Raw genomic sequence first — 5,984 nt, forward strand, 5'->3', positions numbered from 1 at the left:
ATGTTTCTATCCTCGAATTCTTGTGCTAAAGTGATGATACTAATGTTATAAAGTAAAGTAATTAATCGCTGATGAGTCGGACTGCGTTTCTAGTGGGCTGGGAAGGATGACAATCGCATGTTATAAAATGGAGGCCTCAGGTGTTTTCATGTTGACCACGTGGTATGAGCTCGTTTAAGCTTTCGTCGCATGTAGGGCTCTTATGCTGCCATAACCTTTAATCATCACTCCTCTCTGGCTCTCAAAATTCAGAGGGATACCTTGCAAAGGGTCACGGACAGTACAGGAAACTCAACACGTGGCGAAACTTCCAGACCACTCGGATAGGGCATATGGGGCTAAATCAAAATGTTATAAGCCATTTCTTTTCTACCCTTCTTTCTGTTAACGTTCTACCCGGAGCTTTCGCTCCCATTTCACCTATGTAGCAGTATGTAGATGAACATGCATAGACAAACTACTCTGTTTTTTTTTTCAGGAAGGAGTTTTCTGTCTCTCCCGAGACGAAAAGCCGCGCTGGGTAGTTTGACACCGGACTCTGGGTGACGAATGATGATGTGGCAGGTTAGGATCGTCGCAGCTCTGAGTACGCAAATACGGTACCTCCATAATTCTCCACTTGCGGTACTAGCTGGCGAGACGTTCGCGCCTCCACTGGAAGGCGAGGCGGCGCAACATGAAACGTGTGATGAAGAAAAGAGTAAGCGCGCCGAGGAATACGAAAGCGGGGAAACTCGGCGCGTGAGTGAGTGACTGACTGACTGATTGGTCGAGTCCGCTCTGCGCGAGGGAATCCTCTTTTCTGCGTCCTTGCGGGTTTTCTTTTTTTTCGTGTCGCATGTAAGTGCACAGCGCGCGAGCGAGAGTCCCTTGCGCAACCCCGGGGGCCGGGCCCGCGTGGAGCGTAAACGAGGAGTGACTGCTCGCCTTGAAGAGACCCGTATATAACGGCGTCCCCACCGGCGACCAGGCACACGCACCGATCCTCGTACGGAGCTTCTCATCTTGGGCAGCCGCAGTCGGAGCACCGCCAAACCAGTCACCATGATCAAGCTTCTGGTCAGTACATGCGGAGGTCCTTCCTTGTGCTTTACGTTCTTCCTACGCGTTCCTATCTTTAGTTATATGGAGGGGAGATTGGATCCTTATTCTGGCAACTGTGAGTTGTTGTATAGACCCTTTGAAATTTCGAGTGCGGGAAAAAGACTGGGAACTTGTTATAGCACTCCTTCCTTTAGGGGGCATAAGCCCTTTCGCAGGAGGTAAACTGTGCGCACGAAACTGAGGTTATCGTTTGCAGCCTTGGGAGTTTCCAATAGTGCCGCCATGGAGTCCAGTGCGAGCATACGCAAGAGTGATTTTCGGGTAGTTCCGAGTGCTCTCTAGCTTGCCTAACATATGGACGAGTAGTGAAGTTTCGTATTTGTGTGCAAGCGCGGAGCTTCAGAAAGACCTTGGTACGTCTCTCTGTCCACCTTACCTCTGAGCAGTCCTTAGTGTTCACGTTCGCACTTTGCGAAGCGCTCTGATACATCAGAGAAGGTGCAGTTACATGCTACTACTGCAGCCGCACACCTTGCTGAAATTTTTGACGGATAGCCGTGCTAATTGCACCTTGGTGCCAGCGACAGCAAATAAGGCAGCTCACTATTGTGTTCACAAGATCTCGAAACCCCTCTGGTGGTCAGTTGACTAGTTGACAGCCCTAGTTGACTATCACTCCAACTTCGGGAGCTCTCATGTGGTCACGGCACACTTACTGCCGACTGTATTACGTACCTATGCATAAAGAAAGAAAAGGAGTGAAAGAAAGCCTATAAATGCTGTGCACGTATACATGTTGGCCGCGTAGCGCGTTTCAGTGACTAGACAAACCTTTTGTTTCTTCTCGCAGATCCTCCTCGCCGTACTGGCCCTCTTCGCCGTCTCGTACACTACTGCAGCACCGCAGTACCTTCTCTCGTACGGCTACCCGTACCACTACGGCTACTACGGTGCCTACTACCCGCACGCCTACTACTACGGGCGCTGAGCCATAACTGTAGCGAGGGCAGCGACAGTCCGCGGTGAGCGAAGATCGAATCTTTCACTAGACTGTTTTCTATGTGGATCTTGGCATATCAGGCACTAGATAATAGAAGTGCCAAAGCAGACATGAGTCATTGTAATGAATGAAAGTGTAAGGAAATTACAGTGATGATAATTTTTTATGGAGTTAGGAGTGTAAGGTTGGGCTCATATTTCTGAGAAAAGCTTTTATTATCTGGTAGCGAGCCAAGATAACCCATGTTATTTCTCTGTGTGTCGAGGTCAAGTGGGTGTTTCACTTAGCCGTAGAGTTATATTTAGCATGTGATTGATCCCTCATCCCATTGACCTGTCTCACTGAGCTTAGGCAATTGTTTATCTTTCGGCGATAATACTGAAGGAGCTATAAAGTGCGAACATCGAGCTCAGATAATCTTTCTGCTAGGCGAAGGAGCTTTCGATTTGTTATCGCTACATTAGAGAAGATCAGGGCAAACAATGATGAATAACATGGCATCTCAGTATAAGTATCGCAAGAAGTGCAACAGCTTCTCTGACAAGAGTATGCAAATAGCTATATCTAAGTGACCGTTGAGTGATACTCTACTGAGATGCGATGTCGCTAGTCTCTAAAAAAGAACTCTGAAGGGCTCTTGAAACCATTTTTAACCGTGTTCTTTCTTGCCTTTAAAACTTTGCAGGCGATTTCTGCAAAAAGGAACCAAAATTGCTAACGCACTCATCCACTGCCATTGGTCTGACTTCTCGAGAACTGCGTTGTCACATATCAGCAAAGGAAACCTGGAGCCGCACTTAGTCACCTGGGCTGCCCTGCGCAATCCAACGATGCCCACTGTTCTGACATCTGGTCTTCTTCATTCTGCGATCTTGGTTCTGAATTAAAATTGTTCTAACCAGATTCCCAGTATTCATGATTGTTCATTACGGAATCAACTAAACCAACCACCGCGGCTAAGTGGCCACGGCCTTCAGCTGCTGTTAGAGGTATTGGGTTCGATTCCTATAGCCCCACCGGCAGCATTCTGATGCCGGCATAACGTATAAATGCTTGTCTACTTAGTTTAGGTGCATGCGAAAGAATTAAAGGTGTTCAAACTTCATCTGCACATCTACACTACGGCGTTTGTCTTAGACTTTTTGTTGCTTTGAGACGTTAAACTCCATCAATAAATCAACACACTACACACGTGAAAGGCTGTTTCACTGGCACTTTTATTTTTCTTATGATCAGCATGACAAACAGATGATTCGTTGAAATCTTGCAAGTTGAATGCGTTGCTAGGCTTTTTCTCATCAACGGCCTTATATACAGACACTGCTTATCATAAAGCGTACGAGCTAACACGTTGTCTTTTGCGTTCCCCATTGAAGCCCTTGCCCTAAAGAGAGTTTATTAACCAAAAACTCACGTCGGGGAAGCCAATTTCCAGAAATGTGAGAATGCACTTTCGCTGGGGTCTTTTACTAACAGGTTGCCCATATCATAGGGGACCAACTATTTGGATCTGGGCAAAGAAACTGAATAATATGCTCAAGGTGTGCTTTATAAAAGAGTTTTGGGAAACTGTCTCCAGGGTGGTGCTTCATTCGTGGTGCTTGTATCTTGCCATGTAGTAGGTCCTGAGATTTTTACTCGTCTTTTTGTGAGTAATAATAGCATTTCTCAAGTGGTTCGGCTTTCTTCAAGCACAATTGATATAATATAGTGTTTTTGTATATGATGCACTCTTGAAAGTCAAAGTGCGGAGTTCACATTTTTGGCTAAACAAAGATCACACGAAAAATTTAAATGTTTAATACGCTCTGCAACCGGATGTTTATATGACGTGCAGGATGCAAGAAAACTGACTAAATTTTCAGTTGACAGAATGAATTGACGAAAGAAGAGGATGATGCAGGATTCCGTGCGGCCCACTTTATAGAGCTTGACGAGGAGGGAAAATTTAGGCTAGCGATTAGACAGCCTATGACGGGGTAGATTCCTCACAGAAGAGCTGTCCATTTGACGTGTTGGTAAGTCACAACGGCCTTCTAAATCTTCTCATGATTTTTTTACACTTCTCCGGCTTTCTTGATAGCCCTGAAACGAGAACTATGACTACAAACAACCTCACTAAAACAACTGCGTAGGGTATCCACGAAACCCTTTAGAGCTTTCTCAAGTGCAACTTAATATGGTTTTAGCGAGTACTCAAAATTGTTAGATAACGAATCGAATACTGACCTTTGTGGCTCTGTACTTGAATACAATAGCCACGCTTCGCAGGTTGCAAAAGCTTTCGAGTTGGTTTCGAAGACTTCACACAATCAACTGTACAGAATAAAGCACGAAACTCAAGCGAGAGATGCGATAATTTTCTTCGCGGCCACATGCCGTATAAAACAATAAACATTTCGAAGTGCACGTCCTTGATCAAGAATCGAGACTTAGATAAACCTCTAGACCATTAGCACTGTAATTTCGCTCAGACCTAGCATCCGGCAATGGACTTTGTTTTTCCCTGTGTTTAGCGGTACGGCACGTGTCTGCATGAATCGGAAATACACATAATCTGAATGTTACTTAAGATAATAGTGGCAACGATCCTTATCAATCCAACCAAGGCGACATGTGCATTTGGCGACCGACTATCGTCGCAAAGTTCGCGTATTTTCGATTTTGTGTCGATGATACACAGCACTTTAATCTGAGTCGAGAGTTTGACGCCATCTCTTGTGATCTGTAACACTCCTGACGATTCTCTACAGACTGCGGATCAGTCATCATTTTGAACAAAGCCTTTGTGTGGGAGTCGAATGTGTGTCTGTGTTTGTCATGTCTTGTCAATAAAAATCCAAGGACTCCAAAGCACTTCTTATGTGTCGGAAATGCGAAAGCAAGGAGTGCTATAACAAGTTCCCAGTCTTTTTCCCGCACTCGAAATTTCAAAGGGTCCATACAACAACTCACAGTTGCCAGAATAAGGATCCAATCTCCCCTCCATATAACTAACGATAGGAACGCGTAGGAAGAACGTAAAGCACTATACACTATACACTATACTGATGGGCGACTTCAACACATTTCTGGAAATTGGCTTCCCCGACGTGAGTTTTTGGTTACTAAACTCTCTTCAGGGCAAGGGCTTCAATGGGGAAGCCTAGCAACGCATTCAACTTGCAAGATTTCAACGAATCATCTGTTTGTCATGCTGATCATGAGAAAAATAAAAGTGCCAGTGAAACAGCCTTTCACGTGTGTAGTGTGTTGATTTATTGATGGAGTTTAACGTCTCAAAGCAACAAAAAAGTCTAAGATAAACGCCGTAGTGTAGATGTGCAGATGAAGTTTGAACACCTTTAATTCTTTCGCATGCACCTAAGCTAAGTAGACAAGCGTTTATACGTTATGCCGGCATCAGAATGCTGTCGGTGGGGCTATAGGAATCGAACCCAATCGCTAGCCTAAATTTTCCCGCCTCGTCAAGCTCTATAAAGTGGGCCGCGCGGAATTCAACGCCACTGAGTAGTCCTTCGACTTGACTCTTCACGGGCGAGTGCGTTGAGAGGCTTGGCAATCGCCTCCTAGATAGCACAGGGCCGGTGCGCTTCGAGCTGTAGCATCATTCTACTTTGTCCGACTGCCATAGAATCTAATGGGGACGCTTCCGAGTAAGCCGCGGCGATTTTGACGTAACTGCTTTCGTCACGCCGGGCTTGGCAATGTAAATTTCGGTTCAAGTAGGACGATCTCATGAGTGCGCAGGTTTGCAGTCTAGGAGGCGCGGGCTTAACCCAGTAGTTAAAACACTCTGCTTCTGAGCGTGGGGATCGTAGGTTCGAAACCCATTACCGCAAACGTTTTTCCTTTCGGATATATTGTTTTTTTTATAGATTAATTTCTTTATAGCGATTACCGAGGCGGAGTTAGAACGCAGACGAGACCTTGCGCGGAC

The 5,984-nt window shown here is 45.6% G+C and overlaps 1 long non-coding RNA gene across 1 annotated transcript; it reads left to right on the forward strand.

Moving 5' to 3' along the window:
- Window positions 1–922: 922 nt before the first annotated feature.
- LOC142557049 (uncharacterized) lies at window positions 923–2,947 on the forward strand. The gene is made up of 3 exons (XR_012822708.1): window positions 923–1,059; window positions 1,895–2,066; window positions 2,730–2,947. It is a non-coding gene; the product is annotated as an uncharacterized LOC142557049 (long non-coding RNA).
- The last annotated feature ends 3,037 nt before the right edge of the window (window positions 2,948–5,984 follow it).

Source organism: Dermacentor variabilis, chromosome 9 (genome assembly GCF_050947875.1).
Source record: "Dermacentor variabilis isolate Ectoservices chromosome 9, ASM5094787v1, whole genome shotgun sequence".
In the NCBI taxonomy this organism is placed as follows: domain Eukaryota; kingdom Metazoa; phylum Arthropoda; class Arachnida; order Ixodida; family Ixodidae; genus Dermacentor; species Dermacentor variabilis.